Raw genomic sequence first — 11,691 nt, forward strand, 5'->3', positions numbered from 1 at the left:
AGTTGCCACTATATTTTTTAGTATCTCCCTTTTAACATGCCTTTCCCACACGTTCAGCTGAGATCGTATAGAAACAACTTGTCTCTTTTGCACTCGTATTTCATTACTTTAAGTAACTTTAATTCACTTGTGTAATTACAACAATAGGAAGAACTAGCATGAGCAGCTTTGGGAAGCAACACACTGGCTTGTGGTGGGCAGACAGCTCCGGGGTCGGGAGTCGCAGGGTGCAGGCGCCCTGGAGCGGCCTCCCGGGACTGCAGTCACTCAGCACGTCATGGGCCCCGTGTCTTTACATGTGCAGAGGAAATGCAGGCCGCAGGTCAGTCGGTTCAGTGCCAGCCACTTAAGAGCTCCTGCTCAGTACGGCTCCTGCTCTGTGTCTGGTCTAGAAGATAAATACCTTGAAGGTCTAGCTTGTATTCCGGAACCCAGCACAGTGATGGGTATACAGTGGGCCCTCGAGAAACGCTGACTAACCAGCTAACTGACTGTACCACCAAAGACAAAGCTCAGCTTTGCCACTGCATGTCTCCTGGTGAGGGTCCTCAGCAACAGTCCACTGCCCAGAAGCTGGATCAGAGAGCAACAGACAGCAAACGAACTCCTCACATCGCCTTAAGATGAGATAAGAGACACCATTAAGCAGTTAAACATAAAGAAGTGAATTTTGTGTAGTAGGTAATTCACCGGGGTAACTCACTAACACAAAAACAGCAAGCTAGTACACGTGATAGCATCTTACGAAGGACCAGGTAGGGTTCTTCTGTGAGGAAAAATCCACACTTACAACCACAGTGTTTGACTACAAAAACCTCTCTGATGATTACGTTCAGGACCAGCCGGGTGAGGAAAAATTCTCCCTGACTGATACGTCCTTGCAGCATTTCATTTATGATATGCGTCTTTTGACAAAGTAAGGCATCTGGAGTTGAGCACCAGAAGAGGAAAGAAGTCAGGTCTGAGGGATATTAAACTTGACAGAGACATTCTGTGGTCGGTGATTGGCTTGGGAAGTGGGGGTAGATGGTTGGTAATGGCAGGGATGTCTTCTTTCCTAAGATAAAGCTGGTAAAAACATTTAGCTTTGTGCTCAATAAATGATTGAACCAAAATAAACTGAGCAAGCACAGTTGGAAAATTACAGAAAGTTTATATGACAAGGAAATGGAACGAGAAGGAATTTTATATATTGTGTGTGTGTGTGTGTGTGTGTGTGCACGCACAGAATAGAAATAACCTCGATAGGATAAGATCTGGTGTGAACCTTCTCATTAATTTTCCATATTAAGAGTCTGTGGGCCACTTTCAATAATTAATTCTTGAGGACCTTCCTGTTCCTCAAGAGGTTATGAAACAGTTGTCTGGAAAAGAATGGAATTAACACTGTATTGGGCACTCACTGTGTACCAGTCATTATGCTGTGTTCAGTATATGTTAGCATTCTCCTTTGCATATAAGTTGCAATTGATTTTTGTAACAGCCATCTCACTTTATGTGCTGCTATGAAAGAAAAAAAAACAAACCACTCCCAGTTAACCACGGCACACCGTCAGTGTGAAAATACATCTTTATTTCAGAGCTATTAAAATGTGAAAAATATGCATCTTAGAATCACTGAGCTATGGTGTCTCACTTAATCCTCCCCCAAACCCTTAAATTAAGTAGTCGCATTGTTGGATGGAGAAAGTGAGGCTCAGAGAAGTCAAACAATGTGCCTGAAGTCGAATAGCAGGTGAGTGTCAGAGCTGGAGTTTGACCCAAATTAGTCCATCTCCAAATCCCGTGCTCTTTCCATAGTAAAAGCTCTTTTCATGATTGCTGCTGATTGAAATCAGTGTTGGCCCAGGACTCAGAGCGGTTAGAAAATACATAATACAAACATTGCATCCTATTAAAAGCACTTACCTTTGGACTTACCGCCCAAAAACATTTCCAAAGGGGGGAAAACTGTGAACGACAGTGACGTCAACGAGAGCATGGATTTCTAAGAGTAGAGGGACAGCCTGAGTTCCTCTGTTCCCATCTCTGTCTGGTGCTTGAACTCCGACAACACCAGCACCACCACACCCGCCCCCCCAGGAGCCCTGGGGCCCCTGAGAAGCAGCAGCAGGGCCCCTTGGGCAGCGTGGTGCACCTTTTGTGAGCTTTTCTTCGTCACTGGTCCTGGTTCTGTGTGTGGAGACGTGTAGAGCTGGCCTCGCTGCGCACCTTGTGGCCCTTCCCACACTTGAAAACAACTAGGTGGGTCCTTCCAAGACTCTCTTCTCTGAGTTGAACATTCTGAGTTCCTTATAGGACATGGTATGGAAACCTCTTTGTCTGGCCACTATACTGATGTGTCTTTTAAAGAGGAGTATTCAGAATTGATCATTTTGTTCCATGTGGTGTAGAGAACCGTCACCTCCCTTGTTTCAGGTACCACACTTCTCTTGGTACAACCTGTGGGTACATCTGATACCTCCAGCACCGCATCACAGAGGGTAGACTCCTTCTCCTTCTTTCCTCTCCTCTCCTTCTCGCCTCCTCTTTTCTCCTACTCTTCTTCTTTCCTCTTCCCCTTCCCCTTCTCCTCTTCCCCTTCTCCTCCTCCTCCTCCTCCTTCTTCTTCTTCTCCTTCTTCTCTTCTTCTTCTTCTCCTCCTTCTCCTCCCCTCCCCCTCCTCCCCCTCCTCCCCCTCCTCTCCCTCCCCTCCTCCTCCTCTTTTTTTTTTTTTTAAAACACCCGCTATGTAGGCAAACTGGACTTCAAAATTCACCTTGTTAGAGTTGAAATTCTGAAGTTTTTTCACTTTGGGTTTTTGTTTTCTTTTGTTGGATTTTTTTTTTTTTTTTTTTTTTTTGGCGTTTGACACTTACCTCTCTCAATTTTGTAACATCCACAAGTGAGATTTTTTTAAAAAGTGGTTTTCTATAGCTCTAACAAAATCATTGCTCTACAGTTTGAGCAGGACAGGGCCAAAGACAGAGCCCTTTGGGAGGTCATAGGAAATCTTTTAGTTGTTCAGTTCTCAGCCCACCGAACTCTTCTGTCACGCCCTGCATTCCTCTGTCTTGTCTACGACCGTACCAGGGGCTTTCCATATGCCCTCCCGTTTAACCTGGGCAAAACCTCCGTGTAGCAGACACTATTGTTCCTGGTTTATAGTTAGGCAGACTGAGCCTGAGACAGCAGCTGCCCAGGATTACCTGTTTATTAGAAGCAGAACCAGGATTTGCACCCATGTTTTCACATCCCTTCTCTGCCGTGGCTCCACCCACTGCAAATTACTTTGCTGAAATCCAGAAAATGTATTTTATCTCATTTTCCTGAACTACAGGAGAGCACTTCTGACCTCAAGGAGCCAAATGTCACTGTAGAAATGCCCTGTCTTCCTCCTTCCCCCGGAGGAGAGACAAGAGAGCGTCTCTGGCCAGAGAGTGGATCCTCAGTCCTCTCCAAGGGTAGGACTCCCGCCCTTTCCTTCCTGTTGACCTCTCTTTCCTGGATCCTCTGGGCAATGCAACAGCAGTTGATCCTGAAGGCCAGGACCTAGGCCCAGAGAAAACAGAAATTTAAAGAAGCTGGCAAAAGCTAGTTACCTAAACTCTTGGTAGCAAAGTCACACACACACACACGCACACACACTCTCTCTCTAGAAACCAGAGTTAGCCTTTCTCTCCCTTCCTCAGCACAAGCTATGAGGACTTCATACTCAAAATAAGTTACAATTGTAATGTAAACAAATGTTATAAATATAAAATATATGTAAATATAAAAATGTAAATTAAAAAAATATATAAAATACCCTCCACTACTCAAACCGTGACTGGCTTCCAGCTGGGTGGTAGGCAGGAAGGTGTGTTGGCCCCGATGGGACTCCTAAGGGGCTGTGGTCTGGGGCGCGGCGAGCCGTACTCTGAGGGGGCGCTGACTGCCACATTTCTCTTTCACTGCGGGACTGAGCTTTGGAGGATTCCTTAATCTTCCAGGAGGAGTCTTTTTAAATATTATGTAGTAACAAGAGGGGAGGGTATAGCTCAGTGGTAGAGTGCATGCCTACAATGCACGAAGTCCTGGGTTCAATCCCCAGTGCCTCCATCAAAAAATAAATAAACCCAATTACCTCCCCCCAAACAAAATTTTATTTAAAATAAAATAAATAAAATAAAAATAAATAAGAAGTAATACAAACAAGGCACCATGAGTTCACGGGGGCTTCATGGGTCTCAGACATAATTAATTACAGAAGGTTTGCAACTGAACAATGTACTAACAATATGCATAATTCAGACAGCAACGGCGGCATCTCGTTATCCTCCTTCACAGAGTCAAGGTCAGGGCACGAAGCAAAGACGGTGAAGGAGGGAAGTTTGCCTTGTGGCTTACTAAGCCACAGTTGTATCCATTTCCTACCGAAATAGAAGCCTTTGCTCCACGAGGAAGTTCATTCAGCACCCTTCTTCCAAAGCAAAGTCACAGAAGATAAATGAACTCACCAACACGACTGACTGAGGCAAACCCCAGCACGCTAATTCAGTCTTTGTGGAATGCCAACATAGTACAACGAAGAATTAGGGAATTCACTGAAACTTTTATCTTTTTTTTCTAAAAAGGAACTGCTCCACTCAAAATTAATTGCTAAGGGAAATGGTCCAACATTATTTCCCGTAGACCTGCCTTGGGAATTGAAGGACTGTGGGTAGTGGGAGCCACAGACACGGAAGCCGCGTCCTAGGGCACCGCCAACACAGTGCGCAGGTTCCAGCAGTTCCCGAGTGGCCTTCTCTCACAGCCTCTCCATGTGAAACAATGGAAACCTATTTCCATGCTTATCTGTGTTTCCCGGGAGCCCTTAATGCCATGGTGGAGATTAAAGGGCTTGGTCCTTCTTATTCCCTCTTATGATTATTCATAATTTTCTAAAATCATCTTACTGAGCAATGCCGCCTAAAGATGAATTTTCTATCGAATTGTCTACTTGTTCACTTGTTCATTCATTCATTCATTCATTCATTCATTCATTCAACAAATATTTATCGAGCACCTCCTGGACACTGTGTTCTCTGCTGCTGACGAACAAGCATGAAAAATGAATAAGGTTCAGTCACCGTCCTCAAGGAGCTCATAATTTAGTAGAGGAGTAAGACGTGTACACGGATAACGATAATACAAAGAACCATTAAATAACTGCTTTAAAAAGATTCGGACCAAATCCTGTGGGAGGTTCACATCTAGTCAAAGAGAGCAAAGAAAGCATCATGTGGATGGTATCATTTGACTCCAGGGATTGAACAGGATAAGGCATCTCACAGATGTAATTGGAGGACGCATCAATTCAGACCCAGGAAACAGCATAACTGAAAGCAAGGCGTGTGCTGAGAAGAGCAAATAAACCAGTTTGGCCAAAGCATAGGAAGAATGTAGGAAGTATGGGGAGAAGAGCAGCTCGGGACACCTGGTGGGGGACCCAAAAAACTGAGAGAATTACAATTAATTTCTTGGGCAATGGGGAGCCAGTGAAAGTTCCTGAGCAGAAGAGTGACCTAAGCAGACCTTTACTTTTGGAAGATTTATCAGTGGTATGCGGGGTGGAAGGATCAGACGAGGGCTGGAAGAGCAGTTCGAGAGCCACTCGAACACTTCTGGTGAGAAGTGGTGAGGACTTGAGTTAGGGGGACGGCGGTGGCAATGCAAAGGAGGGGCTGACTTGATAGGATTTGGCAACAGATTAAACGGGGGTGGGGAGAGATTCACCCAGGACAGGTAACTGGCAAAATGATGCTCTTAAGAGAAACTGGGTGCATCCACCTGTGTACTTATATTTCTGTGTTTGGGCAAGGGGATGGCAGGATTAAGAGTAATCCTTTTAAAAGACAAATCAGATCCCATTGTGCCACTGCTTAGTAATATCCAAATGGCCTTCCACTACATTTAGAATAAAATCCAGACTCCTCACCATGGCCTAGCATAAGCTCTCCACGACCTGACCCCTGATTCACTCTAACCTCATCTCTTAGCACTCTCCAGGGTCTCAGCTTGAGCCATACTGGCCTTCGTTCAGTCCCTCGAACGCCCCAACTTTATTCCTGCCTCAGGGCCCTTGGATCTGCTGTACCTTCTGCCCAGAACACTCTGCCCCTAAATATCTGGCTCTTCTTGTCAGTCAGGTCTCATCTTCAATGTCGTCTCCTCAGAGAGGCCTTCCCTAACCAATCAGCTACCGCGCCCTTCGCCTGCAGCTGCTCTTTAGCCCCTCGTCCTGCTTTCTATTCTTCATGGCACTTAACCATCGTCTGAAATGATCTTATTTATTTGCTTACTTTGTATCCGTGTCCCTCTAACAAAAGTAAGCTCCAAGACTGTGTCTAGTTCATAACGGTGTTCCAATTATTGGAACCAAGCCCAGCACACAGGAGTTTATGAATGAATGCATGAATGAATGGGTGAATGGATTCTCTTTGGAGAATGTTGGCTTTTTATGCAGGTGTCACATTCAGGTAGAGGTGGGCGACAAACACTTAGAGATGTGGGACTGGAGCTGAGAGAGGGCCAGGTTTGACGTCTGCCTTACAGCTCCTGGGTCTTTTTGAGCAAAGGCCTCGCTTTAATGTTTCTGCCTCCATCACGGATACTAACGGATCTCCAACGTAACCTACAGTGTACAAGTGTCTTTCGTCCTCCAGAGATTGTCTACTTGGTAGACTTGAGCAAAAATGCTACTTTGAAATAGTTTTGGAATTCCTGTTTTAGAATTACCCACAGAGTCTGCAGCACCTTCATAATAGTGCAAAATATTAATAACTTGCCTTCACTAGGCACTTGTGCAGGTACTGTCCTCAGTGTTTCACACATTATCTCATTTAATCCACCTCCAAACCGTATAAAGTAGGTAAAAAGATTCCCCAGTTTTGCAGTTGAGGAAACTGCGACTCCAAAACATTAAATCCCTTGAACAACGTTCGGTCTGAAGTTCAAATTCAGTCTGAGAGATCCTGAAACCTGCACGCTTAACCACTTGGCAGCCTGCTCTGTGGTGAGGCGCGTGGACCTGGACTTTGTGGGCGGGTGGGGAGGAGGTGGGAACCCTCCTCTTCCTCTGACGTGAATGCGCTCTTTGGGAACAGCCAGGAGGAGTAGAACAGAGTCCCGGCTGTGCCACTCAGTAGGCGTGGGGTCTCTCACCAGTGTCTCTGTCGTGACAATGAAACGCTGCTGAGAAAGCAGTTCTCACAGAATGTGTTCTGCCAAGTGCAGTCCACAAAACACCTGGCGCACAGTGGGACTTAGCTGTTCCTGCCTTTCATTTTCTCATGAGAGACACAACTAACTCTTGATTCTTTCAGTGTCTGATGGTCTAGTTGGTGGAGCATTGGGTCCCCTGCTTTTCCCTGTCTGTCTGCTGTCAGACCTAGGAGGACTGTATATAATTTGTGAGCAATTCCACAAGGAGTTAGGCAAGAGGAAGGATTGGAGGTTGTACTGTCCGTACAGGGAACCGGAGAAATGAAGTCTGAAGTGATCGACGTAAGTTACCACGTCATCATTGTTTGCAGTCTGTGACTGTGGGCAAGCAGGCGGATCTCCAGTTCCTCATCTGCAAAGTGAGATATCACTTGTCTTCTGCATCATGGGGTGGTTGTGAGGAGCAGATTATGGCCATGAAAGAGCTTTGGAGAAAGAGCATGAAGTCATGTGCAATTGTAAGGTGCCAGTGTTGCTGTCCTTCCGGAATGAGAGTCCGTCCTTCTTTGTAGAAGGTCTAAGACAGTCATCGTGCTCTGTTTGTAAGTTGCCTAAATTAAACCCGTGCCTTCCTTTATTCTATTGAAACAGTTCTCAAACCACTCCCTCATTCTTTTTTTATCTTTATACTTTTTTATTCTTAGTTTTTACTGAAGTGTAGTTGATTTACAATGTTAGTTTCATGCATACAGCAAAGCGATTCAGTTATACACATACATACATATATACATATGTCTTTTTGCAGATTCTTTTCCATTACAGCTCATTACAAGAAAGTGAACATAGTTCCCTGTGCTATACAGCAGGTCCTTGTTGGTTATCTATTTTATACATAGTAATGTGTGTCTATTAATCCCAAACTCCTAATCTATCTCACCCCCACTTCCCCCCCCCCAGTAACCATAGTGTGTTTCCTATGTCCACGAGTCTATTTCTGGTTTGTAAATAGAATTTGTATGTTTTTCTTTTATCTTTATACTTAAGGTTCTGGCTTAAATAAAGTTGACCCCTTCCCTACCTAATATGGTAGCCAGTATCCACATGTGGCCATTTACATTTAATTTAATAAAACTGAATTCAGTTCTTCAGTCACACACTAGCCTCATTTCAAGAACTCAACAGCCACGTGTAGCGAAGGGCCACCAAATCTTGCAGTGCAGAGAGGACGTGTCCATCTTTGCAGAAGTTCTGTTGGACAGCACTGTTGTTGATTTTCTTGATTTCCATTTCCCCATCCTTTCTCATGGCGCGATAGCCTTGATAAAACCAAGCTAGTTGTTCTCCAGATGAGGAAATTGAGACCCAACGTACCTGTACAGACCCAACAGCTATAATGACAGAATATCAAGAATCAAAAGAATGTTAGCCACCATCTCCTCCAACTTCCTAATGTTACGCAATGGAAAATTGAAGCCCGAGGAAGTACAATCAGTCCCTTGCTCGAGCTCTGCAGCCCTTCCGTGGGGTGCCACTGCTCTGCTCACAGTGTCCCTGTGGCCACCTGAGTAAAGAGTAGGCTTGTGTTCCTCTTGCAGGGCTGCTAATACCATGCGTCTCAGAAGGAAATACGCCCAAGACGGAATTCACCCGCCGCTTGGTGGTGTCCCTCAGCATCCTTCTCCCGCCTGGCCAGTGCTGCCTGCGGGCTCTCGCTCCGTCCCAGCGGAGGCACGCTGGAAGCTGGGCCGCTCTCCGGTCCACAGCTGCCTTCGCTAAGTGCCCAGGGCCCTAGAAGGCCGGCTGCCTTGAGAACAGAGTATTCGTATTTGGTGATTGAGAATTTGAATAAATTCCCCAGATCAGTTTAAATTCCCTGAGATTGGCCTCACTTCCTCTTTACACACATTTAAATCATGAAATATTGGATCTTTAAGCAAACTGCTCGGGAATGTAGAGTGGGGATTGTGGTTCCCCAGGGTTATATGCAATGTGGATTAAAGTGCTAAACAGCCTGTGGTGTGCAGTAGGTGCCCAGGAGAAGGTGAACGCCCTTCCCTCTGGCTCTGCCCGCGTCCACCCCGACCCTCTTACCAGCTGCCGGCCCTTCCCTAGATCACGGCATAAAACACTTGCAATCCCCGAGGTTTTGTTTTTTGCTTTTTGTTTTTTTAAACTCTTATCCCTTTTTAAAAACTGAAGTGTAGTTGCTTTACGACGTTGTGTTCATTCCTGATGTGTTCTCATCTCTTTGATTAACCTTCACTGACAGCCTACAAGTCTGGGTCCAGGGTAGGAACAATTTAACTGTAAAGGTGTGAGAGAAGAGCGTACTTTGCAAACTTATCAAGACAAAGGATCTAGTTGGTATAAAAGCGTTTCTAGAGACAACAGGGTACATTTGAAGTAGGAAGTGTGCCAGAAAATCCGTGCTGTGTGTGTGGAGTGTAAGCGTGTGGACTAAGCACCTGTGGGGGTCGTTCGTCAGGTGAAATGGCCTTTGGGGCCTTATTGGGAAAGGGGTTAGCTGGGTACCTGAGAACAAAATATACCTGCAGGCAGAGGCGGGTCCAGGTTTGGGGGAGCCTGAAGCGTATTCAGTTTGGAGGACCCTCCTGAAGAAAAGGATATTCACAATGACTTCGGTGCAGGACCTTGGAGGAGGGCTGTGAACGAGAGGTTAGAGCGTCATTGTCTTTTTTCTTTATAGGTTTAGGCCCAACATGAGGGTTTCCTTCTGTGTCCGATACCCCACTGGGGAGGGAAGGCGCAGCAGGGATGCTAAGTGGAAGCTGATCATAGAAGGATTCTGGGTGTGTGACGTTATTGCATCAGGCATGTTTTATTCGCTGATCGTGTATGGAAGCTAGGGAAAAAGTTGAATTGGGCCTTGTGGGAAATAGAGTCTGAGTGGTTCAGAGAGGGACGAGAACCTTTCCCAACATGGGGAGGGAGTCGCGCTCCGATGCTCACATTGTCTCTGCAGTCGTATTTGACTTCATGAAGTAATGCTGTATCCTTTTCTTCCTCTCTTGTTTTCTACGAAAAGCACCCCCTTCCCAATCCTCTCTCCACACAGGCGCAAACACACGCATCTCCAACAGGCGGCTCTTACAAGCCCTTGGCTTTGATGATGATTTCTTGTAAGAGTGAATTCACGGACTGCACAGAAGCCAGGAAACCAGGATTTTAGAACTCTCCTTAACATGAGACCCTGATAACAGCAGGATCATCAGGAAGTTGAGGAAGAGAATTCTCCTCTGACCTGCGTTTCACCATCATAGATAACTCATTTCCAAAATATTCTAACTGAGTGGACATCTCACACACACTAGGTATATGCCTAAGGGAAATCTAGAAAACAAAATGAAACCCCTTCATTTATTTTTGAGTCCAGTAAATGCAAGGAAAAAATATTTTATTTTAAAAACCAGCTATGTTCAACAATTAGTGGTACAAAAATTGATATACTTTTTAAAGCATCAAACTTGGCTTGTAACTGACACCCCTGGGGGAATAATGCCTAACTTTGTTGAAGGAAAACATGTGAGGAAATAATGAGACTATAAGAAGTGAAAGCAAGTAGTGTTCCTGCATAACGAAGCCTAAATCCGTCCTTGTCCTGGGACCCCCACCCCCGCCCCAATCACAGAAACCAATGTCTCCTTCCTTCTAATGCAGAGGGCCCCTTATCTGGTGACCCAGCAGGTCTGACTGCTCGGCTGCTGGCTATCTATTTCAAATTTTCTGTTTCATCTCAGCTCTAATAATCACACTTTCAAACTGCATGCATACTGCTCTGTAACTCGCCTGCACACAGACACTAGCAGAGCGCACCCACTCTCCTCCACAGAGCTGGTGGTCCCCTTTTGGAAGGCCTTGTATATCAAGCTTTAGGTGTGTGAACAGTCCCCCTGACCTCTGTAGCCAGTGTCTTATCGTTTTAGACATCCAAGCCCATCGCAAGAAGGTTCTAGTTCTGTTACTTCTCCCAGTGAGGATCTGTTTGAGGATGTAAGTGCTTTAGGGCAAAACTGTGGTCAAATTATCTCGTAAAAGGTATGTTGCACAGCCTGTCGAGGCTTTAAAGCCCAACAGAGCAAATTCTTGGTAACAGATACCTTGTTCTCTGATACAACCTAGAAACCTGGACTTTGTGGAATCACAAAATTCCATTTGGTCCAACATCTCACTGAATGCTTAAATCCCTTCTCTCAGTAAATGTCATACCTGGGCAATGCTGAACCAGACAGGTTGCCAGGAAAAAAAGGCAAAAATCAACCAGTTTCTTTGTTATTTCACTTGGATCCAAACAGAACAAAAATTAGTACTTTGTGATTTCTATACACCTATCTGAGGGGAACCTTTCACTTTTTTTTCAACTAGAGGAAGGGCTCAGATGAAACAATAGGGCAACTTCAAGAGGACTCTTAGCAACTTCTCTTACCTGCTTCCTTCTTTCCCACGGGTCTTCCTAAAAGACATAGGTAGTGAAATAGTCAGACTGGAGGACATCTTCTATCCAGGGCC

The 11,691-nt window shown here is 45.3% G+C and overlaps 1 protein-coding gene and 1 non-coding gene across 2 annotated transcripts in view; both read left to right on the forward strand.

Moving 5' to 3' along the window:
• LOC141574344 (uncharacterized) overlaps positions 1–11,691 on the forward strand; it is a 64,042-nt gene that overhangs the window by 12,896 nt on the left and 39,455 nt on the right. The window lies entirely within an intron of this gene.
• TRNAC-ACA (transfer RNA cysteine (anticodon ACA)) lies at positions 4,008–4,080 on the forward strand. Its single transcript has one exon. It is a non-coding gene; the product is annotated as a tRNA-Cys (tRNA).

The sequence above is a fragment of the Camelus bactrianus genome, chromosome 21 (genome assembly GCF_048773025.1).
Source record: "Camelus bactrianus isolate YW-2024 breed Bactrian camel chromosome 21, ASM4877302v1, whole genome shotgun sequence".
Taxonomy (NCBI): Eukaryota; Metazoa; Chordata; class Mammalia; order Artiodactyla; family Camelidae; genus Camelus; species Camelus bactrianus.